Consider the following 25,894-nt stretch of genomic DNA (forward strand, 5'->3'; position numbering starts at 1 on the left):
CAAGTTATTCACATAATGAAAACCTATACTTTGTTTCGGTCGAGTTCCCCATTCAAATGCATGTAACAGTGAGAAACGCACTGTCTTGGCAAAAGAAAGCGTTTTTGTACAACTTCATATAAATAGCTGTAACTTTTGATAGAAGACTCAGACAAACATGTTTATGGCCTTATATTATAGAACTCAAGGTCTCCGTGCTGGGAAAACAGGTTTTGCAGCTGTTTGAGCTAAGATTTCCAAGTTATTCACATAATGAAAACTTATACTTTGTTTCGGTCGAGTTCCCCATTCAAATGCATGTAACAGTGAGAAACGCACTGTCTTGGCGAAAGAAAGCGTTTTTGTACAACTTCATATAAATAGCTGTAACTTTTGATAGAAGACTCGGATACACATGTTTATGGCTTTATCTTATAGAACTCAAGGTCTCCGTGCTGGGCAAACAGGTTTTGCAGCTGTTTGAGCTAAGATTTCCAAGTTATTCACATAATGAAAACCTATACTTTGTTTCGGTGGAGTTCCCCATTCAAATGCATGTAACAGTGAGAAACGCACTGTCTTGGCGAAAGAAAGCGTTTTTGTACAACTTCATAGAAATAGCTGTAACTTTTGATAGAAGACTCGGATACACATGTTTATGGCTTTATCTTATAGAACTCAAGGTCTCCGTGCTGGGCAAACAGGTTTTGCAGCTGTTTGAGCTAAGATTTCCAAGTTATTCACATAATGAAAACCTATACTTTGTTTCGGTCGAGTTCCCCATTCAAATGCATGTAACAGTGAGAAACGCACTGTCTTGGCGAAAGAAAGCGTTTTTGTACAACTTCATATAAATAGCTGTAACTTTTGATAGAAGACTCAGACAAACATGTTTATGGCCTTATATTATAGAACTCAAGGTCTCCGTGCTGGGAAAACAGGTTTTGCAGCTGTTTGAGCTAAGATTTCCAAGTTATTCACATAATGAAAACTTATACTTTGTTTCGGTCGAGTTCCCCATTCAAATGCATGTAACAGTGAGAAACGCACTGTCTTGGCGAAAGAAAGCGTTTTTGTACAACTTCATATGAATAGCTGTAACTTTTGATAGAAGACTCGGATACACATGTTTATGGCTTTATCTTATAGAGCTCAAGGTTCCCGTGCTGGGAAAACAGGTTTTGCAGCTGTTTGAGCTAAGATTTCCAAGTTATTCACATAATGAAAACCTATACTTTGTTTCGGTCGAGTTCCCCATTCAAATGCATGTAACAGTGAGAAACGCACTGTCTTGGCGAAAGAAAGCGTTTTTGTACAACTTCATATAAATAGCTGTAACTTTTGATAGAAGACTCAGACAAACATGTTTATGGCTTTATCTTATAGAACTCAAGGTCTCCGTGCTGGGCAAACAGGTTTTGCAGCTGTTTGAGCTAAGATTTCCAAGTTATTCACATAATGAAAACCTATACTTTGTTTCGGTCGAGTTCCCCATTCAAAATGCATGTAACAGTGAGAAACGCACTGTCTTGGCGAAAGAAAACGTTTTTGTACAACTTCATAGAAATAGCTGTAACTTTTGATAGAAGACTCAGACAAACATGTTTATGGCCTTATCTTATAGAACTCAAGGTCCCCGTGCTGGGAAAACAGGTTTTGCAGCTGTTTGAGCTAAGATTTCCAAGTTATTCACATAATGAAAACCTATACTTTGTTTCGGTGGAGTTCCCCATTCAAATGCATGTAACAGTGAGAAACGCACTGTCTTGGCGAAAGAAAGGGTTTTTGTACAACTTCATATAAATAGCTGTAACTTTTGATAGAAGACTCAGACAAACATGTTTATGGCTTTATCTTATAGAACTCAAGGTCTCCGTGCTGGGAAAACAGGTTTTGCAGCTGTTTGAGCTAAGATTTCCAAGTTATTCACATAATGAAAACCTATACTTTGTTTCGGTCGAGTTCCCCATTCAAAATGCATGTAACAGTGAGAAACGCACTGTCTTGGCGAAAGAAAACGTTTTTGTACAACTTCATAGAAATAGCTGTAACTTTTGATAGAAGACTCAGACAAACATGTTTATGGCCTTATATTATAGAACTCAAGGTCTCCGTGCTGGGAAAACAGGTTTTGCAGCTGTTTGAGCTAAGATTTCCAAGTTATTCACATAATGAAAACCTATACTTTGTTTCGGTCGAGTTCCCCATTCAAATGCATGTAACAGTGAGAAACGCACTGTCTTGGCGAAAGAAAGCGTTTTTGTACAACTTCATATAAATAGCTGTAACTTTTGATAGAAGACTTGGATACACATGTTTATGGCTTTATCTTATAGAACTCAAGGTCTCCGTGCTGGGCAAACAGGTTTTGCAGCTGTTTGAGCTAAGATTTCCAAGTTATTCACATAATGAAAACCTATACTTTGTTTCGGTCGAGTTCCCCATTCAAATGCATGTAACAGTGAGAAACGCACTGTCTTGGCGAAAGAAAGCGTTTTTGTACAACTTCATATAAATAGCTGTAACTTTTGATAGAAGACTCGGATACACATGTTTATGGCTTTATCTTATAGAACTCAAGGTCTCCGTGCTGGGCAAACAGGTTTTGCAGCTGTTTGAGCTAAGATTTCCAAGTTATTCACATAATGAAAACCTATACTTTGTTTCGGTGGAGTTCCCCATTCAAATGCATGTAACAGTGAGAAACGCACTGTCTTGGCGAAAGAAAGCGTTTTTGTACAACTTCATAGAAATAGCTGTAACTTTTGATAGAAGACTCGGATACACATGTTTATGGCTTTATCTTATAGAACTCAAGGTCTCCGTGCTGGGCAAACAGGTTTTGCAGCTGTTTGAGCTAAGATTTCCAAGTTATTCACATAATGAAAACCTATACTTTGTTTCGGTCGAGTTCCCCATTCAAATGCATGTAACAGTGAGAAACGCACTGTCTTGGCGAAAGAAAGCGTTTTTGTACAACTTCATATAAATAGCTGTAACTTTTGATAGAAGACTCAGACAAACATGTTTATGGCCTTATATTATAGAACTCAAGGTCTCCGTGCTGGGAAAACAGGTTTTGCAGCTGTTTGAGCTAAGATTTCCAAGTTATTCACATAATGAAAACTTATACTTTGTTTCGGTCGAGTTCCCCATTCAAATGCATGTAACAGTGAGAAACGCACTGTCTTGGCGAAAGAAAGCGTTTTTGTACAACTTCATATAAATAGCTGTAACTTTTGATAGAAGACTCAGACAAACATGTTTATGGCTTTATCTTATAGAACTCAAGGTCTCCGTGCTGGGCAAACAGGTTTTGCAGCTGTTTGAGCTAAGATTTCCAAGTTATTCACATAATGAAAACCTATACTTTGTTTCGGTCGAGTTCCCCATTCAAAATGCATGTAACAGTGAGAAACGCACTGTCTTGGCGAAAGAAAACGTTTTTGTACAACTTCATAGAAATAGCTGTAACTTTTGATAGAAGACTCAGACAAATATGTTTATGGCCTTATCTTATAGAACTCAAGGTCCCCGTGCTGGGAAAACAGGTTTTGCAGCTGTTTGAGCTAAGATTTCCAAGTTATTCACATAATGAAAACCTATACTTTGTTTCGGTGGAGTTCCCCATTCAAATGCATGTAACAGTGAGAAACGCACTGTCTTGGCGAAAGAAAGGGTTTTTGTACAACTTCATATAAATAGCTGTAACTTTTGATAGAAGACTCAGACAAACATGTTTATGGCTTTATCTTATAGAACTCAAGGTCTCCGTGCTGGGAAAACAGGTTTTGCAGCTGTTTGAGCTAAGATTTCCAAGTTATTCACATAATGAAAACCTATACTTTGTTTCGGTCGAGTTCCCCATTCAAAATGCATGTAACAGTGAGAAACGCACTGTCTTGGCGAAAGAAAACGTTTTTGTACAACTTCATAGAAATAGCTGTAACTTTTGATAGAAGACTCAGACAAACATGTTTATGGCCTTATATTATAGAACTCAAGGTCTCCGTGCTGGGAAAACAGGTTTTGCAGCTGTTTGAGCTAAGATTTCCAAGTTATTCACATAATGAAAACCTATACTTTGTTTCGGTCGAGTTCCCCATTCAAATGCATGTAACAGTGAGAAACGCACTGTCTTGGCGAAAGAAAGCGTTTTTGTACAACTTCATATAAATAGCTGTAACTTTTGATAGAAGACTCGGATACACATGTTTATGGCTTTATCTTATAGAACTCAAGGTCTCCGTGCTGGGCAAACAGGTTTTGCAGCTGTTTGAGCTAAGATTTCCAAGTTATTCACATAATGAAAACCTATACTTTGTTTCGGTCGAGTTCCCCATTCAAATGCATGTAACAGTGAGAAACGCACTGTCTTGGCGAAAGAAAGCGTTTTTGTACAACTTCATATAAATAGCTGTAACTTTTGATAGAAGACTCAGACAAACATGTTTATGGCCTTATATTATAGAACTCAAGGTCTCCGTGCTGGGAAAACAGGTTTTGCAGCTGTTTGAGCTAAGATTTCCAAGTTATTCACATAATGAAAACTTATACTTTGTTTCGGTCGAGTTCCCCATTCAAATGCATGTAACAGTGAGAAACGCACTGTCTTGGCGAAAGAAAGCGTTTTTGTACAACTTCATATAAATAGCTGTAACTTTTGATAGAAGACTCAGACAAACATGTTTATGGCCTTATATTATAGAACTCAAGGTCTCCGTGCTGGGAAAACAGGTTTTGCAGCTGTTTGAGCTAAGATTTCCAAGTTATTCACATAATGAAAACTTATACTTTGTTTCGGTCGAGTTCCCCATTCAAATGCATGTAACAGTGAGAAACGCACTGTCTTGGCGAAAGAAAGCGTTTTTGTACAACTTCATATAAATAGCTGTAACTTTTGATAGAAGACTCGGATACACATGTTTATGGCTTTATCTTATAGAACTCAAGGTCTCCGTGCTGGGCAAACAGGTTTTGCAGCTGTTTGAGCTAAGATTTCCAAGTTATTCACATAATGAAAACCTATACTTTGTTTCGGTCGAGTTCCCCATTCAAATGCATGTAACAGTGAGAAACGCACTGTCTTGGCGAAAGAAAGCGTTTTTGTACAACTTCATATAAATAGCTGTAACTTTTGATAGAAGACTCAGACAAACATGTTTATGGCCTTATATTATAGAACTCAAGGTCTCCGTGCTGGGAAAACAGGTTTTGCAGCTGTTTGAGCTAAGATTTCCAAGTTATTCACATAATGAAAACCTATACTTTGTTTCGGTCGAGTTCCCCATTCAAATGCATGTAACAGTGAGAAACGCACTGTCTTGGCAAAAGAAAGCGTTTTTGTACAACTTCATATAAATAGCTGTAACTTTTGATACAAGACTCAGACAAACATGTTTATGGCCTTATATTATAGAACTCAAGGTCTCCGTGCTGGGAAAACAGGTTTTGCAGCTGTTTGAGCTAAGATTTCCAAGTTATTCACATAATGAAAACTTATACTTTGTTTCGGTCGAGTTCCCCATTCAAATGCATGTAACAGTGAGAAACGCACTGTCTTGGCGAAAGAAAGCGTTTTTGTACAACTTCATATAAATAGCTGTAACTTTTGATAGAAGACTCGGATACACATGTTTATGGCTTTATCTTATAGAACTCAAGGTCTCCGTGCTGGGCAAACAGGTTTTGCAGCTGTTTGAGCTAAGATTTCCAAGTTATTCACATAATGAAAACCTATACTTTGTTTCGGTGGAGTTCCCCATTCAAATGCATGTAACAGTGAGAAACGCACTGTCTTGGCGAAAGAAAGCGTTTTTGTACAACTTCATAGAAATAGCTGTAACTTTTGATAGAAGACTCGGATACACATGTTTATGGCTTTATCTTATAGAACTCAAGGTCTCCGTGCTGGGCAAACAGGTTTTGCAGCTGTTTGAGCTAAGATTTCCAAGTTATTCACATAATGAAAACCTATACTTTGTTTCGGTCGAGTTCCCCATTCAAATGCATGTAACAGTGAGAAACGCACTGTCTTGGCGAAAGAAAGCGTTTTTGTACAACTTCATATGAATAGCTGTAACTTTTGATAGAAGACTCGGATACACATGTTTATGGCTTTATCTTATAGAGCTCAAGGTTCCAGTGCTGGGAAAACAGGTTTTGCAGCTGTTTGAGCTAAGATTTCCAAGTTATTCACATAATGAAAACCTATACTTTGTTTCGGTCGAGTTCCCCATTCAAATGCATGTAACAGTGAGAAACGCACTGTCTTGGCGAAAGAAAGTGTTTTTGTACAACTTCATATAAATAGCTGTAACTTTTGATAGAAGACTCAGACAAACATGTTTATGGCTTTATCTTATAGAACTCAAGGTCTCCGTGCTGGGCAAACAGGTTTTGCAGCTGTTTGAGCTAAGATTTCCAAGTTATTCACATAATGAAAACCTATACTTTGTTTCGGTCGAGTTCCCCATTCAAAATGCATGTAACAGTGAGAAACGCACTGTCTTGGCGAAAGAAAACGTTTTTGTACAACTTCATAGAAATAGCTGTAACTTTTGATAGAAGACTCAGACAAATATGTTTATGGCCTTATCTTATAGAACTCAAGGTCCCCGTGCTGGGAAAACAGGTTTTGCAGCTGTTTGAGCTAAGATTTCCAAGTTATTCACATAATGAAAACCTATACTTTGTTTCGGTGGAGTTCCCCATTCAAATGCATGTAACAGTGAGAAACGCACTGTCTTGGCGAAAGAAAGGGTTTTTGTACAACTTCATATAAATAGCTGTAACTTTTGATAGAAGACTCAGACAAACATGTTTATGGCTTTATCTTATAGAACTCAAGGTCTCCGTGCTGGGAAAACAGGTTTTGCAGCTGTTTGAGCTAAGATTTCCAAGTTATTCACATAATGAAAACCTATACTTTGTTTCGGTCGAGTTCCCCATTCAAAATGCATGTAACAGTGAGAAACGCACTGTCTTGGCGAAAGAAAACGTTTTTGTACAACTTCATAGAAATAGCTGTAACTTTTGATAGAAGACTCAGACAAACATGTTTATGGCCTTATATTATAGAACTCAAGGTCTCCGTGCTGGGAAAACAGGTTTTGCAGCTGTTTGAGCTAAGATTTCCAAGTTATTCACATAATGAAAACCTATACTTTGTTTCGGTCGAGTTCCCCATTCAAATGCATGTAACAGTGAGAAACGCACTGTCTTGGCGAAAGAAAGCGTTTTTGTACAACTTCATATAAATAGCTGTAACTTTTGATAGAAGACTCGGATACACATGTTTATGGCTTTATCTTATAGAACTCAAGGTCTCCGTGCTGGGCAAACAGGTTTTGCAGCTGTTTGAGCTAAGATTTCCAAGTTATTCACATAATGAAAACCTATACTTTGTTTCGGTCGAGTTCCCCATTCAAATGCATGTAACAGTGAGAAACGCACTGTCTTGGCGAAAGAAAGCGTTTTTGTACAACTTCATATAAATAGCTGTAACTTTTGATAGAAGACTCAGACAAACATGTTTATGGCCTTATATTATAGAACTCAAGGTCTCCGTGCTGGGAAAACAGGTTTTGCAGCTGTTTGAGCTAAGATTTCCAAGTTATTCACATAATGAAAACTTATACTTTGTTTCGGTCGAGTTCCCCATTCAAATGCATGTAACAGTGAGAAACGCACTGTCTTGGCGAAAGAAAGCGTTTTTGTACAACTTCATATAAATAGCTGTAACTTTTGATAGAAGACTCAGACAAACATGTTTATGGCCTTATATTATAGAACTCAAGGTCTCCGTGCTGGGAAAACAGGTTTTGCAGCTGTTTGAGCTAAGATTTCCAAGTTATTCACATAATGAAAACTTATACTTTGTTTCGGTCGAGTTCCCCATTCAAATGCATGTAACAGTGAGAAACGCACTGTCTTGGCGAAAGAAAGCGTTTTTGTACAACTTCATATAAATAGCTGTAACTTTTGATAGAAGACTCGGATACACATGTTTATGGCTTTATCTTATAGAACTCAAGGTCTCCGTGCTGGGCAAACAGGTTTTGCAGCTGTTTGAGCTAAGATTTCCAAGTTATTCACATAATGAAAACCTATACTTTGTTTCGGTCGAGTTCCCCATTCAAATGCATGTAACAGTGAGAAACGCACTGTCTTGGCGAAAGAAAGCGTTTTTGTACAACTTCATATAAATAGCTGTAACTTTTGATAGAAGACTCAGACAAACATGTTTATGGCCTTATATTATAGAACTCAAGGTCTCCGTGCTGGGAAAACAGGTTTTGCAGCTGTTTGAGCTAAGATTTCCAAGTTATTCACATAATGAAAACCTATACTTTGTTTCGGTCGAGTTCCCCATTCAAATGCATGTAACAGTGAGAAACGCACTGTCTTGGCAAAAGAAAGCGTTTTTGTACAACTTCATATAAATAGCTGTAACTTTTGATACAAGACTCAGACAAACATGTTTATGGCCTTATATTATAGAACTCAAGGTCTCCGTGCTGGGAAAACAGGTTTTGCAGCTGTTTGAGCTAAGATTTCCAAGTTATTCACATAATGAAAACTTATACTTTGTTTCGGTCGAGTTCCCCATTCAAATGCATGTAACAGTGAGAAACGCACTGTCTTGGCGAAAGAAAGCGTTTTTGTACAACTTCATATAAATAGCTGTAACTTTTGATAGAAGACTCGGATACACATGTTTATGGCTTTATCTTATAGAACTCAAGGTCTCCGTGCTGGGCAAACAGGTTTTGCAGCTGTTTGAGCTAAGATTTCCAAGTTATTCACATAATGAAAACCTATACTTTGTTTCGGTGGAGTTCCCCATTCAAATGCATGTAACAGTGAGAAACGCACTGTCTTGGCGAAAGAAAGCGTTTTTGTACAACTTCATAGAAATAGCTGTAACTTTTGATAGAAGACTCGGATACACATGTTTATGGCTTTATCTTATAGAACTCAAGGTCTCCGTGCTGGGCAAACAGGTTTTGCAGCTGTTTGAGCTAAGATTTCCAAGTTATTCACATAATGAAAACCTATACTTTGTTTCGGTCGAGTTCCCCATTCAAATGCATGTAACAGTGAGAAACGCACTGTCTTGGCGAAAGAAAGCGTTTTTGTACAACTTCATATGAATAGCTGTAACTTTTGATAGAAGACTCGGATACACATGTTTATGGCTTTATCTTATAGAGCTCAAGGTTCCAGTGCTGGGAAAACAGGTTTTGCAGCTGTTTGAGCTAAGATTTCCAAGTTATTCACATAATGAAAACCTATACTTTGTTTCGGTCGAGTTCCCCATTCAAATGCATGTAACAGTGAGAAACGCACTGTCTTGGCGAAAGAAAGTGTTTTTGTACAACTTCATATAAATAGCTGTAACTTTTGATAGAAGACTCAGACAAACATGTTTATGGCTTTATCTTATAGAACTCAAGGTCTCCGTGCTGGGCAAACAGGTTTTGCAGCTGTTTGAGCTAAGATTTCCAAGTTATTCACATAATGAAAACCTATACTTTGTTTCGGTCGAGTTCCCCATTCAAAATGCATGTAACAGTGAGAAACGCACTGTCTTGGCGAAAGAAAACGTTTTTGTACAACTTCATAGAAATAGCTGTAACTTTTGATAGAAGACTCAGACAAACATGTTTATGGCCTTATCTTATAGAACTCAAGGTCCCCGTGCTGGGAAAACAGGTTTTGCAGCTGTTTGAGCTAAGATTTCCAAGTTATTCACATAATGAAAACCTATACTTTGTTTCGGTGGAGTTCCCCATTCAAATGCATGTAACAGTGAGAAACGCACTGTCTTGGCGAAAGAAAGGGTTTTTGTACAACTTCATATAAATAGCTGTAACTTTTGATAGAAGACTCAGACAAACATGTTTATGGCTTTATCTTATAGAACTCAAGGTCTCCGTGCTGGGAAAACAGGTTTTGCAGCTGTTTGAGCTAAGATTTCCAAGTTATTCACATAATGAAAACCTATACTTTGTTTCGGTCGAGTTCCCCATTCAAAATGCATGTAACAGTGAGAAACGCACTGTCTTGGCGAAAGAAAACGTTTTTGTACAACTTCATAGAAATAGCTGTAACTTTTGATAGAAGACTCAGACAAACATGTTTATGGCCTTATATTATAGAACTCAAGGTCTCCGTGCTGGGAAAACAGGTTTTGCAGCTGTTTGAGCTAAGATTTCCAAGTTATTCACATAATGAAAACCTATACTTTGTTTCGGTCGAGTTCCCCATTCAAATGCATGTAACAGTGAGAAACGCACTGTCTTGGCGAAAGAAAGCGTTTTTGTACAACTTCATATGAATAGCTGTAACTTTTGATAGAAGACTCGGATACACATGTTTATGGCTTTATCTTATAGAACTCAAGGTCTCCGTGCTGGGCAAACAGGTTTTGCAGCTGTTTGAGCTAAGATTTCCAAGTTATTCACATAATGAAAACCTATACTTTGTTTCGGTCGAGTTCCCCATTCAAATGCATGTAACAGTGAGAAACGCACTGTCTTGGCGAAAGAAAGCGTTTTTGTACAACTTCATATAAATAGCTGTAACTTTTGATAGAAGACTCAGACAAACATGTTTATGGCCTTATATTATAGAACTCAAGGTCTCCGTGCTGGGAAAACAGGTTTTGCAGCTGTTTGAGCTAAGATTTCCAAGTTATTCACATAATGAAAACTTATACTTTGTTTCGGTCGAGTTCCCCATTCAAATGCATGTAACAGTGAGAAACGCACTGTCTTGGCGAAAGAAAGCGTTTTTGTACAACTTCATATAAATAGCTGTAACTTTTGATAGAAGACTCGGATACACATGTTTATGGCTTTATCTTATAGAACTCAAGGTCTCCGTGCTGGGCAAACAGGTTTTGCAGCTGTTTGAGCTAAGATTTCCAAGCTATTCACATAATGAAAACCTATACTTTGTTTCGGTCGAGTTCCCCATTCAAATGCATGTAACAGTGAGAAACGCACTGTCTTGGCGAAAGAAAGCGTTTTTGTACAACTTCATATAAATAGCTGTAACTTTTGATAGAAGACTCAGACAAACATGTTTATGGCCTTATATTATAGAACTCAAGGTCTCCGTGCTGGGAAAACAGGTTTTGCAGCTGTTTGAGCTAAGATTTCCAAGTTATTCACATAATGAAAACCTATACTTTGTTTCGGTCGAGTTCCCCATTCAAATGCATGTAACAGTGAGAAACGCACTGTCTTGGCGAAAGAAAGCGTTTTTGTACAACTTCATATAAATAGCTGTAACTTTTGATAGAAGACTCAGACAAACATGTTTATGGCCTTATATTATAGAACTCAAGGTCTCCGTGCTGGGAAAACAGGTTTTGCAGCTGTTTGAGCTAAGATTTCCAAGTTATTCACATAATGAAAACCTATACTTTGTTTCGGTGGAGTTCCCCATTCAAATGCATGTAACAGTGAGAAACGCACTGTCTTGGCGAAAGAAAGCGTTTTTGTACAACTTCATATAAATAGCTGTAACTTTTGATAGAAGACTCGGATACACATGTTTATGGCTTTATCTTATAGAACTCAAGGTCTCCGTGCTGGGCAAACAGGTTTTGCAGCTGTTTGAGCTAAGATTTCCAAGTTATTCACATAATGAAAACCTATACTTTTTTTCGGTCGAGTTCCCCATTCAAATGCATGTAACAGTGAGAAACGCACTGTCTTGGCGAAAGAAAGCGTTTTTGTACAACTTCATATAAATAGCTGTAACTTTTGATAGAAGACTCGGATACACATGTTTATGGCTTTATCTTATAGAACTCAAGGTCTCCGTGCTGGGCAAACAGGTTTTGCAGCTGTTTGAGCTAAGATTTCCAAGTTATTCACATAATGAAAACCTATACTTTGTTTCGGTCGAGTTCCCCATTCAAATGCATGTAACAGTGAGAAACGCACTGTCTTGGCGAAAGAAAGCGTTTTTGTACAACTTCATATAAATAGCTGTAACTTTTGATAGAAGACTCAGACAAACATGTTTATGGCCTTATATTATAGAACTCAAGGTCTCCGTGCTGGGAAAACAGGTTTTGCAGCTGTTTGAGCTAAGATTTCCAAGTTATTCACATAATGAAAACTTATACTTTGTTTCGGTCGAGTTCCCCATTCAAATGCATGTAACAGTGAGAAACGCACTGTCTTGGCGAAAGAAAGCGTTTTTGTACAACTTCATATAAATAGCTGTAACTTTTGATAGAAGACTCGGATACACATGTTTATGGCTTTATCTTATAGAACTCAAGGTCTCCGTGCTGGGCAAACAGGTTTTGCAGCTGTTTGAGCTAAGATTTCCAAGTTATTCACATAATGAAAACCTATACTTTGTTTCGGTCGAGTTCCCCATTCAAATGCATGTAACAGTGAGAAACGCACTGTCTTGGCGAAAGAAAGCGTTTTTGTACAACTTCATATAAATAGCTGTAACTTTTGATAGAAGACTCAGACAAACATGTTTATGGCCTTATATTATAGAACTCAAGGTCTCCGTGCTGGGAAAACAGGTTTTGCAGCTGTTTGAGCTAAGATTTCCAAGTTATTCACATAATGAAAACCTATACTTTGTTTCGGTCGAGTTCCCCATTCAAATGCATGTAACAGTGAGAAACGCACTGTCTTGGCGAAAGAAAGCGTTTTTGTACAACTTCATATAAATAGCTGTAACTTTTGATAGAAGACTCAGACAAACATGTTTATGGCCTTATATTATAGAACTCAAGGTCTCCGTGCTGGGAAAACAGGTTTTGCAGCTGTTTGAGCTAAGATTTCCAAGTTATTCACATAATGAAAACTTATACTTTGTTTCGGTCGAGTTCCCCATTCAAATGCATGTAACAGTGAGAAACGCACTGTCTTGGCGAAAGAAAGCGTTTTTGTACAACTTCATATGAATAGCTGTAACTTTTGATAGAAGACTCGGATACACATGTTTATGGCTTTATCTTATAGAGCTCAAGGTTCCCGTGCTGGGAAAACAGGTTTTGCAGCTGTTTGAGCTAAGATTTCCAAGTTATTCACATAATGAAAACCTATACTTTGTTTCGGTCGAGTTCCCCATTCAAATGCATGTAACAGTGAGAAACGCACTGTCTTGGCGAAAGAAAGCGTTTTTGTACAACTTCATATAAATAGCTGTAACTTTTGATAGAAGACTCAGACAAACATGTTTATGGCCTTATATTATAGAACTCAAGGTCTCCGTGCTGGGAAAACAGGTTTTGCAGCTGTTTGAGCTAAGATTTCCAAGTTATTCACATAATGAAAACCTATACTTTGTTTCGGTCGAGTTCCCCATTCAAATGCATGTAACAGTGAGAAACGCACTGTCTTGGCAAAAGAAAGCGTTTTTGTACAACTTCATATAAATAGCTGTAACTTTTGATACAAGACTCAGACAAACATGTTTATGGCCTTATATTATAGAACTCAAGGTCTCCGTGCTGGGAAAACAGGTTTTGCAGCTGTTTGAGCTAAGATTTCCAAGTTATTCACATAATGAAAACTTATACTTTGTTTCGGTCGAGTTCCCCATTCAAATGCATGTAACAGTGAGAAACGCACTGTCTTGGCGAAAGAAAGCGTTTTTGTACAACTTCATATAAATAGCTGTAACTTTTGATAGAAGACTCGGATACACATGTTTATGGCTTTATCTTATAGAACTCAAGGTCTCCGTGCTGGGCAAACAGGTTTTGCAGCTGTTTGAGCTAAGATTTCCAAGTTATTCACATAATGAAAACCTATACTTTGTTTCGGTGGAGTTCCCCATTCAAATGCATGTAACAGTGAGAAACGCACTGTCTTGGCGAAAGAAAGCGTTTTTGTACAACTTCATAGAAATAGCTGTAACTTTTGATAGAAGACTCGGATACACATGTTTATGGCTTTATCTTATAGAACTCAAGGTCTCCGTGCTGGGCAAACAGGTTTTGCAGCTGTTTGAGCTAAGATTTCCAAGTTATTCACATAATGAAAACCTATACTTTGTTTCGGTCGAGTTCCCCATTCAAATGCATGTAACAGTGAGAAACGCACTGTCTTGGCGAAAGAAAGCGTTTTTGTACAACTTCATATGAATAGCTGTAACTTTTGATAGAAGACTCGGATACACATGTTTATGGCTTTATCTTATAGAGCTCAAGGTTCCCGTGCTGGGAAAACAGGTTTTGCAGCTGTTTGAGCTAAGATTTCCAAGTTATTCACATAATGAAAACCTATACTTTGTTTCGGTCGAGTTCCCCATTCAAATGCATGTAACAGTGAGAAACGCACTGTCTTGGCGAAAGAAAGTGTTTTTGTACAACTTCATATAAATAGCTGTAACTTTTGATAGAAGACTCAGACAAACATGTTTATGGCTTTATCTTATAGAACTCAAGGTCTCCGTGCTGGGCAAACAGGTTTTGCAGCTGTTTGAGCTAAGATTTCCAAGTTATTCACATAATGAAAACCTATACTTTGTTTCGGTCGAGTTCCCCATTCAAAATGCATGTAACAGTGAGAAACGCACTGTCTTGGCGAAAGAAAACGTTTTTGTACAACTTCATAGAAATAGCTGTAACTTTTGATAGAAGACTCAGACAAACATGTTTATGGCCTTATCTTATAGAACTCAAGGTCCCCGTGCTGGGAAAACAGGTTTTGCAGCTGTTTGAGCTAAGATTTCCAAGTTATTCACATAATGAAAACCTATACTTTGTTTCGGTGGAGTTCCCCATTCAAATGCATGTAACAGTGAGAAACGCACTGTCTTGGCGAAAGAAAGGGTTTTTGTACAACTTCATATAAATAGCTGTAACTTTTGATAGAAGACTCAGACAAACATGTTTATGGCTTTATCTTATAGAACTCAAGGTCTCCGTGCTGGGAAAACAGGTTTTGCAGCTGTTTGAGCTAAGATTTCCAAGTTATTCACATAATGAAAACCTATACTTTGTTTCGGTCGAGTTCCCCATTCAAAATGCATGTAACAGTGAGAAACGCACTGTCTTGGCGAAAGAAAACGTTTTTGTACAACTTCATAGAAATAGCTGTAACTTTTGATAGAAGACTCAGACAAACATGTTTATGGCCTTATATTATAGAACTCAAGGTCTCCGTGCTGGGAAAACAGGTTTTGCAGCTGTTTGAGCTAAGATTTCCAAGTTATTCACATAATGAAAACCTATACTTTGTTTCGGTCGAGTTCCCCATTCAAATGCATGTAACAGTGAGAAACGCACTGTCTTGGCGAAAGAAAGCGTTTTTGTACAACTTCATATGAATAGCTGTAACTTTTGATAGAAGACTCGGATACACATGTTTATGGCTTTATCTTATAGAACTCAAGGTCTCCGTGCTGGGCAAACAGGTTTTGCAGCTGTTTGAGCTAAGATTTCCAAGTTATTCACATAATGAAAACCTATACTTTGTTTCGGTCGAGTTCCCCATTCAAATGCATGTAACAGTGAGAAACGCACTGTCTTGGCGAAAGAAAGCGTTTTTGTACAACTTCATATAAATAGCTGTAACTTTTGATAGAAGACTCAGACAAACATGTTTATGGCCTTATATTATAGAACTCAAGGTCTCCGTGCTGGGAAAACAGGTTTTGCAGCTGTTTGAGCTAAGATTTCCAAGTTATTCACATAATGAAAACTTATACTTTGTTTCGGTCGAGTTCCCCATTCAAATGCATGTAACAGTGAGAAACGCACTGTCTTGGCGAAAGAAAGCGTTTTTGTACAACTTCATATAAATAGCTGTAACTTTTGATAGAAGACTCGGATACACATGTTTATGGCTTTATCTTATAGAACTCAAGGTCTCCGTGCTGGGCAAACAGGTTTTGCAGCTGTTTGAGCTAAGATTTCCAAGCTATTCACATAATGAAAACCTATACTTTGTTTCGGTCGAGTTCCCCATTCAAATGCATGTAACAGTGAGAAACGCACTGTCTTGGCGAAAGAAAGCGTTTTTGTACAACTTCATATAAATAGCTGTAACTTTTGATAGAAGACTCAGACAAACATGTTTATGGCCTTATATTATAGAACTCAAGGTCTCCGTGCTGGGAAAACAGGTTTTGCAGCTGTTTGAGCTAAGATTTCCAAGTTATTCACATAATGAAAACCTATACTTTGTTTCGGTCGAGTTCCCCATTCAAATGCATGTAACAGTGAGAAACGCACTGTCTTGGCGAAAGAAAGCGTTTTTGTACAACTTCATATAAATAGCTGTAACTTTTGATAGAAGACTCAGACAAACATGTTTATGGCTTTATATTATAGAACTCAAGGTCTCCGTGCTGGGAAAACAGGTTTTGCAGCTGTTTGAGCTAAGATTTCCAAGTTATTCACATAATGAAAACCTATACTTTGTTTCGGTGGAGTTCCCCATTCAAATGCATGTAACAGTGAGAAACGCACTGTCTTGGCGAAAGAAAGCGTTTTTGTACAACTTCATATAAATAGCTGTAACTTTTGATAGAAGACTCGGATACACATGTTTATGGCTTTATCTTATAGAACTCAAGGTCTCCGTGCTGGGCAAACAGGTTTTGCAGCTGTTTGAGCTAAGATTTCCAAGTTATTCACATAATGAAAACCTATACTTTGTTTCGGTCGAGTTCCCCATTCAAATGCATGTAACAGTGAGAAACGCACTGTCTTGGCGAAAGAAAGCGTTTTTGTACAACTTCATATAAATAGCTGTAACTTTTGATAGAAGACTCAGACAAACATGTTTATGGCCTTATATTATAGAACTCAAGGTCTCCGTGCTGGGAAAACAGGTTTTGCAGCTGTTTGAGCTAAGATTTCCAAGTTATTCACATAATGAAAACCTATACTTTGTTTCGGTGGAGTTCCCCATTCAAATGCATGTAACAGTGAGAAACGCACTGTCTTGGCGAAAGAAAGCGTTTTTGTACAACTTCATATAAATAGCTGTAACTTTTGATAGAAGACTCGGATACACATGTTTATGGCTTTATCTTATAGAACTCAAGGTCTCCGTGCTGGGCAAACAGGTTTTGCAGCTGTTTGAGCTAAGATTTCCAAGTTATTCACATAATGAAAACCTATACTTTGTTTCGGTCGAGTTCCCCATTCAAATGCATGTAACAGTGAGAAACGCACTGTCTTGGCGAAAGAAAGCGTTTTTGTACAACTTCATATAAATAGCTGTAACTTTTGATAGAAGACTCAGACAAACATGTTTATGGCCTTATATTATAGAACTCAAGGTCTCCGTGCTGGGAAAACAGGTTTTGCAGCTGTTTGAGCTAAGATTTCCAAGTTATTCACATAATGAAAACTTATACTTTGTTTCGGTCGAGTTCCCCATTCAAATGCATGTAACAGTGAGAAACGCACTGTCTTGGCGAAAGAAAGCGTTTTTGTACAACTTCATATAAATAGCTGTAACTTTTGATAGAAGACTCGGATACACATGTTTATGGCTTTATCTTATAGAACTCAAGGTCTCCGTGCTGGGCAAACAGGTTTTGCAGCTGTTTGAGCTAAGATTTCCAAGCTATTCACATAATGAAAACCTATACTTTGTTTCGGTCGAGTTCCCCATTCAAATGCATGTAACAGTGAGAAACGCACTGTCTTGGCGAAAGAAAGCGTTTTTGTACAACTTCATATAAATAGCTGTAACTTTTGATAGAAGACTCGGATACACATGTTTATGGCTTTATCTTATAGAACTCAAGGTCTCCGTGCTGGGCAAACAGGTTTTGCAGCTGTTTGAGCTAAGATTTCCAAGTTATTCACATAATGAAAACCTATACTTTGTTTCGGTCGAGTTCCCCATTCAAATGCATGTAACAGTGAGAAACGCACTGTCTTGGCGAAAGAAAGCGTTTTTGTACAACTTCATATAAATAGCTGTAACTTTTGATAGAAGACTCAGACAAACATGTTTATGGCCTTATATTATAGAACTCAAGGTCTCCGTGCTGGGAAAACAGGTTTTGCAGCTGTTTGAGCTAAGATTTCCAAGTTATTCACATAATGAAAACTTATACTTTGTTTCGGTCGAGTTCCCCATTCAAATGCATGTAACAGTGAGAAACGCACTGTCTTGGCGAAAGAATGCGTTTTTGTACAACTTCATATAAATAGCTGTAACTTTTGATAGAAGACTCGGATACACATGTTTATGGCTTTATCTTATAGAACTCAAGGTCTCCGTGCTGGGCAAACAGGTTTTGCAGCTGTTTGAGCTAAGATTTCCAAGTTATTCACATAATGAAAACCTATACTTTGTTTCGGTCGAGTTCCCCATTCAAATGCATGTAACAGTGAGAAACGCACTGTCTTGGCGAAAGAAAGCGTTTTTGTACAACTTCATATAAATAGCTGTAACTTTTGATAGAAGACTCAGACAAACATGTTTATGGCCTTATATTATAGAACTCAAGGTCTCCGTGCTGGGAAAACAGGTTTTGCAGCTGTTTGAGCTAAGATTTCCAAGTTATTCACATAATGAAAACCTATACTTTGTTTCGGTCGAGTTCCCCATTCAAATGCATGTAACAGTGAGAAACGCACTGTCTTGGCAAAAGAAAGCGTTTTTGTACAACTTCATATAAATAGCTGTAACTTTTGATAGAAGACTCAGACAAACATGTTTATGGCCTTATATTATAGAACTCAAGGTCTCCGTGCTGGGAAAACAGGTTTTGCAGCTGTTTGAGCTAAGATTTCCAAGTTATTCACATAATGAAAACTTATACTTTGTTTCGGTCGAGTTCCCCATTCAAATGCATGTAACAGTGAGAAACGCACTGTCTTGGCGAAAGAAAGCGTTTTTGTACAACTTCATATAAATAGCTGTAACTTTTGATAGAAGACTCGGATACACATGTTTATGGCTTTATCTTATAGAACTCAAGGTCTCCGTGCTGGGCAAACAGGTTTTGCAGCTGTTTGAGCTAAGATTTCCAAGTTATTCACATAATGAAAACCTATACTTTGTTTCGGTGGAGTTCCCCATTCAAATGCATGTAACAGTGAGAAACGCACTGTCTTGGCGAAAGAAAGCGTTTTTGTACAACTTCATAGAAATAGCTGTAACTTTTGATAGAAGACTCGGATACACATGTTTATGGCTTTATCTTATAGAACTCAAGGTCTCCGTGCTGGGCAAACAGGTTTTGCAGCTGTTTGAGCTAAGATTTCCAAGTTATTCACATAATGAAAACCTATACTTTGTTTCGGTCGAGTTCCCCATTCAAATGCATGTAACAGTGAGAAACGCACTGTCTTGGCGAAAGAAAGCGTTTTTGTACAACTTCATATAAATAGCTGTAACTTTTGATAGAAGACTCAGACAAACATGTTTATGGCCTTATATTATAGAACTCAAGGTCTCCGTGCTGGGAAAACAGGTTTTGCAGCTGTTTGAGCTAAGATTTCCAAGTTATTCACATAATGAAAACTTATACTTTGTTTCGGTCGAGTTCCCCATTCAAATGCATGTAACAGTGAGAAACGCACTGTCTTGGCGAAAGAAAGCGTTTTTGTACAACTTCATATGAATAGCTGTAACTTTTGATAGAAGACTCGGATACACATGTTTATGGCTTTATCTTATAGAGCTCAAGGTTCCCGTGCTGGGAAAACAGGTTTTGCAGCTGTTTGAGCTAAGATTTCCAAGTTATTCACATAATGAAAACCTATACTTTGTTTCGGTCGAGTTCCCCATTCAAATGCATGTAACAGTGAGAAACGCACTGTCTTGGCGAAAGAAAGCGTTTTTGTACAACTTCATATAAATAGCTGTAACTTTTGATAGAAGACTCAGACAAACATGTTTATGGCTTTATCTTATAGAACTCAAGGTCTCCGTGCTGGGCAAACAGGTTTTGCAGCTGTTTGAGCTAAGATTTCCAAGTTATTCACATAATGAAAACCTATACTTTGTTTCGGTCGAGTTCCCCATTCAAAATGCATGTAACAGTGAGAAACGCACTGTCTTGGCGAAAGAAAACGTTTTTGTACAACTTCATAGAAATAGCTGTAACTTTTGATAGAAGACTCAGACAAACATGTTTATGGCCTTATCTTATAGAACTCAAGGTCCCCGTGCTGGGAAAACAGGTTTTGCAGCTGTTTGAGCTAAGATTTCCAAGTTATTCACATAATGAAAACCTATACTTTGTTTCGGTGGAGTTCCCCATTCAAATGCATGTAACAGTGAGAAACGCACTGTCTTGGCGAAAGAAAGCGTTTTTGTACAACTTCATATAAATAGCTGTAACTTTTGATAGAAGACTCGGATACACATGTTTATGGCTTTATCTTATAGAACTCAAGGTCTCCGTGCTGGGCAAACAGGTTTTGCAGCTGTTTGAGCTAAGATTTCCAAGTTATTCACATAATGAAAACCTATACTTTGTTTCGGTCGAGTTCCCCATTCAAATGCATGTAACAGTGAGAAACGCACTGTCTTGGCGAAAGAAAGCGTTTTTGTACAACTTCATATAAATAGCTGTAACTTTTGATAGAAGACTCAGACAAACATGTTTATGGCCTTATATTATAGAACTCAAGGTCTCCGTGCTGGGAAAACAGGTTTTGCAGCTGTTTGAGCTAAGATTTCCAAGTTATTCACATAATGAAAACTTATACTTTGTTTCGGTCGAGTTCCCCATTCAAATGCATGTAACAGTGAGAAACGCACTGTCTTGGCGAAAGAAAGCGTTTTTGTACAACTTCATATAAATAGCTGTAACTTTTGATAGAAGACTCGGATACACATGTTTATGGCTTTATCTTATAGAACTCAAGGTCTCCGTGCTGGGCAAACAGGTTTTGCAGCTGTTTGAGCTAAGATTTCCAAGTTATTCACATAATGAAAACCTATACTTTGTTTCGGTCGAGTTCCCCATTCAAATGCATGTAACAGTGAGAAACGCACTGTCTTGGCGAAAGAAAGCGTTTTTGTACAACTTCATATAAATAGCTGTAACTTTTGATAGAAGACTCAGACAAACATGTTTATGGCCTTATATTATAGAACTCAAGGTCTCCGTGCTGGGAAAACAGGTTTTGCAGCTGTTTGAGCTAAGATTTCCAAGTTATTCACATAATGAAAACCTATACTTTGTTTCGGTCGAGTTCCCCATTCAAATGCATGTAACAGTGAGAAACGCACTGTCTTGGCAAAAGAAAGCGTTTTTGTACAACTTCATATAAATAGCTGTAACTTTTGATAGAAGACTCAGACAAACATGTTTATGGCCTTATATTATAGAACTCAAGGTCTCCGTGCTGGGAAAACAGGTTTTGCAGCTGTTTGAGCTAAGATTTCCAAGTTATTCACATAATGAAAACTTATACTTTGTTTCGGTCGAGTTCCCCATTCAAATGCATGTAACAGTGAGAAACGTACTGTCTTGGCGAAAGAAAGCGTTTTTGTACAACTTCATATAAATAGCTGTAACTTTTGATAGAAGACTCGGATACACATGTTTATGGCTTTATCTTATAGAACTCAAGGTCTCCGTGCTGGGCAAACAGGTTTTGCAGCTGTTTGAGCTAAGATTTCCAAGCTATTCACATAATGAAAACCTATACTTTGTTTCGGTGGAGTTCCCCATTCAAATGCATGTAACAGTGAGAAACGCACTGTCTTGGCGAAAGAAAGCGTTTTTGTACAACTTCATATGAATAGCTGTAACTTTTGATAGAAGACTCGGATACACATGTTTATGGCTTTATCTTATAGAGCTCAAGGTTCCCGTGCTGGGAAAACAGGTTTTGCAGCTGTTTGAGCTAAGATTTCCAAGTTATTCACATAATGAAAACCTATACTTTGTTTCGGTCGAGTTCCCCATTCAAATGCATGTAACAGTGAGAAACGCACTGTCTTGGCGAAAGAAAGCGTTTTTGTACAACTTCATATAAATAGCTGTAACTTTTGATAGAAGACTCAGACAAACATGTTTATGGCTTTATCTTATAGAACTCAAGGTCTCCGTGCTGGGCAAACAGGTTTTGCAGCTGTTTGAGCTAAGATTTCCAAGTTATTCACATAATGAAAACCTATACTTTGTTTCGGTCGAGTTCCCCATTCAAAATGCATGTAACAGTGAGAAACGCACTGTCTTGGCGAAAGAAAACGTTTTTGTACAACTTCATAGAAATAGCTGTAACTTTTGATAGAAGACTCAGACAAACATGTTTATGGCCTTATCTTATAGAACTCAAGGTCCCCGTGCTGGGAAAACAGGTTTTGCAGCTGTTTGAGCTAAGATTTCCAAGTTATTCACATAATGAAAACCTATACTTTGTTTCGGTGGAGTTCCCCATTCAAATGCATGTAACAGTGAGAAACGCACTGTCTTGGCGAAAGAAAGGGTTTTTGTACAACTTCATATAAATAGCTGTAACTTTTGATAGAAGACTCAGACAAACATGTTTATGGCTTTATCTTATAGAACTCAAGGTCTCCGTGCTGGGAAAACAGGTTTTGCAGCTGTTTGAGCTAAGATTTCCAAGTTATTCACATAATGAAAACCTATACTTTGTTTCGGTCGAGTTCCCCATTCAAAATGCATGTAACAGTGAGAAACGCACTGTCTTGGCGAAAGAAAACGTTTTTGTACAACTTCATAGAAATAGCTGTAACTTTTGATAGAAGACTCAGACAAACATGTTTATGGCCTTATATTATAGAACTCAAGGTCTCCGTGCTGGGAAAACAGGTTTTGCAGCTGTTTGAGCTAAGATTTCCAAGTTATTCACATAATGAAAACCTATACTTTGTTTCGGTCGAGTTCCCCATTCAAATGCATGTAACAGTGAGAAACGCACTGTCTTGGCGAAAGAAAGCGTTTTTGTACAACTTCATATAAATAGCTGTAACTTTTGATAGAAGACTCGGATACACATGTTTATGGCTTTATCTTATAGAACTCAAGGTCTCCGTGCTGGGCAAACAGGTTTTGCAGCTGTTTGAGCTAAGATTTCCAAGTTATTCACATAATGAAAACCTATACTTTGTTTCGGTCGAGTTCCCCATTCAAATGCATGTAACAGTGAGAAACGCACTGTCTTGGCGAAAGAAAGCGTTTTTGTACAACTTCATATAAATAGCTGTAACTTTTGATAGAAGACTCAGACAAACATGTTTATGGCCTTATATTATAGAACTCAAGGTCTCCGTGCTGGGAAAACAGGTTTTGCAGCTGTTTGAGCTAAGATTTCCAAGTTATTCACATAATGAAAACTTATACTTTGTTTCGGTCGAGTTCCCCATTCAAATGCATGTAACAGTGAGAAACGCACTGTCTTGGCGAAAGAAAGCGTTTTTGTACAACTTCATATAAATAGCTGTAACTTTTGATAGAAGACTCGGATACACATGTTTATGGCTTTATCTTATAGAACTCAAGGTCTCCGTGCTGGGCAAACAGGTTTTGCAGCTGTTTGAGCTAAGATTTCCAAGCTATTCACATAATGAAAACCTATACTTTGTTTCGGTCGAGTTCCCCATTCAAATGCATGTAACAGTGAGAAACGCACTGTCTTGGCAAAAGAAAGCGTTTTTGTACAACTTCATATAAATAGCTGTAACTTTTGATAGAAGACTCAGACAAACATGTTTATGGCCTTATATTATAGAACTCAAGGTCTCCGTGCTGGGAAAACAGGTTTTGCAGCTGTTTGAGCTAAGATTTCCAAGTTATTCACATAATGAAAACTTATACTTTGTTTCGGTCGAGTTCCCCATTCAAATGCATGTAACAGTGAGAAACGCACTGTCTTGGCGAAAGAAAGCGTTTTTGTACAACTTCATATAAATAGCTGTAACTTTTGATAGAAGACTCGGATACACATGTTTATGGCTTTATCTTATAGAACTCAAGGTCTCCGTGCTGGGCAAACAGGTTTTGCAGCTGTTTGAGCTAAGATTTCCAAGTTATTCACATAATGAAAACCTATACTTTGTTTCGGTGGAGTTCCCCATTCAAATGCATGTAACAGTGAGAAACGCACTGTCTTGGCGAAAGAAAGCGTTTTTGTACAACTTCATAGAAATAGCTGTAACTTTTGATAGAAGACTCGGATACACATGTTTATGGCTTTATCTTATAGAACTCAAGGTCTCCGTGCTGGGCAAACAGGTTTTGCAGCTGTTTGAGCTAAGATTTCCAAGCTATTCACATAATGAAAACCTATACTTTGTTTCGGTCGAGTTCCCCATTCAAATGCATGTAACAGTGAGAAACGCACTGTCTTGGCGAAAGAAAGCGTTTTTGTACAACTTCATATGAATAGCTGTAACTTTTGATAGAAGACTCGGATACACATGTTTATGGCTTTATCTTATAGAGCTCAAGGTTCCCGTGCTGGGAAAACAGGTTTTGCAGCTGTTTGAGCTAAGATTTCCAAGTTATTCACATAATGAAAACCTATACTTTGTTTCGGTCGAGTTCCCCATTCAAATGCATGTAACAGTGAGAAACGCACTGTCTTGGCGAAAGAAAGCGTTTTTGTACAACTTCATATAAATAGCTGTAACTTTTGATAGAAGACTCAGACAAACATGTTTATGGCTTTATCTTATAGAACTCAAGGTCTCCGTGCTGGGCAAACAGGTTTTGCAGCTGTTTGAGCTAAGATTTCCAAGTTATTCACATAATGAAAACCTATACTTTGTTTCGGTCGAGTTCCCCATTCAAAATGCATGTAACAGTGAGAAACGCACTGTCTTGGCGAAAGAAAACGTTTTTGTACAACTTCATAGAAATAGCTGTAACTTTTGATAGAAGACTCAGACAAACATGTTTATGGCCTTATCTTATAGAACTCAAGGTCCCCGTGCTGGGAAAACAGGTTTTGCAGCTGTTTGAGCTAAGATTTCCAAGTTATTCACATAATGAAAACCTATACTTTGTTTCGGTGGAGTTCCCCATTCAAATGCATGTAACAGTGAGAAACGCACTGTCTTGGCGAAAGAAAGGGTTTTTGTACAACTTCATATAAATAGCTGTAACTTTTGATAGAAGACTCAGACAAACATGTTTATGGCTTTATCTTATAGAACTCAAGGTCTCCGTGCTGGGAAAACAGGTTTTGCAGCTGTTTGAGCTAAGATTTCCAAGTTATTCACATAATGAAAACCTATACTTTGTTTCGGTCGAGTTCCCCATTCAAAATGCATGTAACAGTGAGAAACGCACTGTCTTGGCGAAAGAAAACGTTTTTGTACAACTTCATAGAAATAGCTGTAACTTTTGATAGAAGACTCAGACAAACATGTTTATGGCCTTATATTATAGAACTCAAGGTCTCCGTGCTGGGAAAACAGGTTTTGCAGCTGTTTGAGCTAAGATTTCCAAGTTATTCACATAATGAAAACCTATACTTTGTTTCGGTCGAGTTCCCCATTCAAATGCATGTAACAGTGAGAAACGCACTGTCTTGGCGAAAGAAAGCGTTTTTGTACAACTTCATATAAATAGCTGTAACTTTTGATAGAAGACTCGGATACACATGTTTATGGCTTTATCTTATAGAACTCAAGGTCTCCGTGCTGGGCAAACAGGTTTTGCAGCTGTTTGAGCTAAGATTTCCAAGTTATTCACATAATGAAAACCTATACTTTGTTTCGGTGGAGTTCCCCATTCAAATGCATGTAACAGTGAGAAACGCACTGTCTTGGCGAAAGAAAGCGTTTTTGTACAACTTCATATAAATAGCTGTAACTTTTGATAGAAGACTCAGACAAACATGTTTATGGCCTTATATTATAGAACTCAAGGTCTCCGTGCTGGGAAAACAGGTTTTGCAGCTGTTTGAGCTAAGATTTCCAAGTTATTCACATAATGAAAACTTATACTTTGTTTCGGTCGAGTT

Source organism: Copadichromis virginalis, linkage group LG5 (genome assembly GCF_057382275.1).
Source record: "Copadichromis virginalis isolate Kocher_CV1m ecotype Utaka linkage group LG5, C_Virginalis_male_GT1.1, whole genome shotgun sequence".
In the NCBI taxonomy this organism is placed as follows: Eukaryota; Metazoa; Chordata; class Actinopteri; order Cichliformes; family Cichlidae; genus Copadichromis; species Copadichromis virginalis.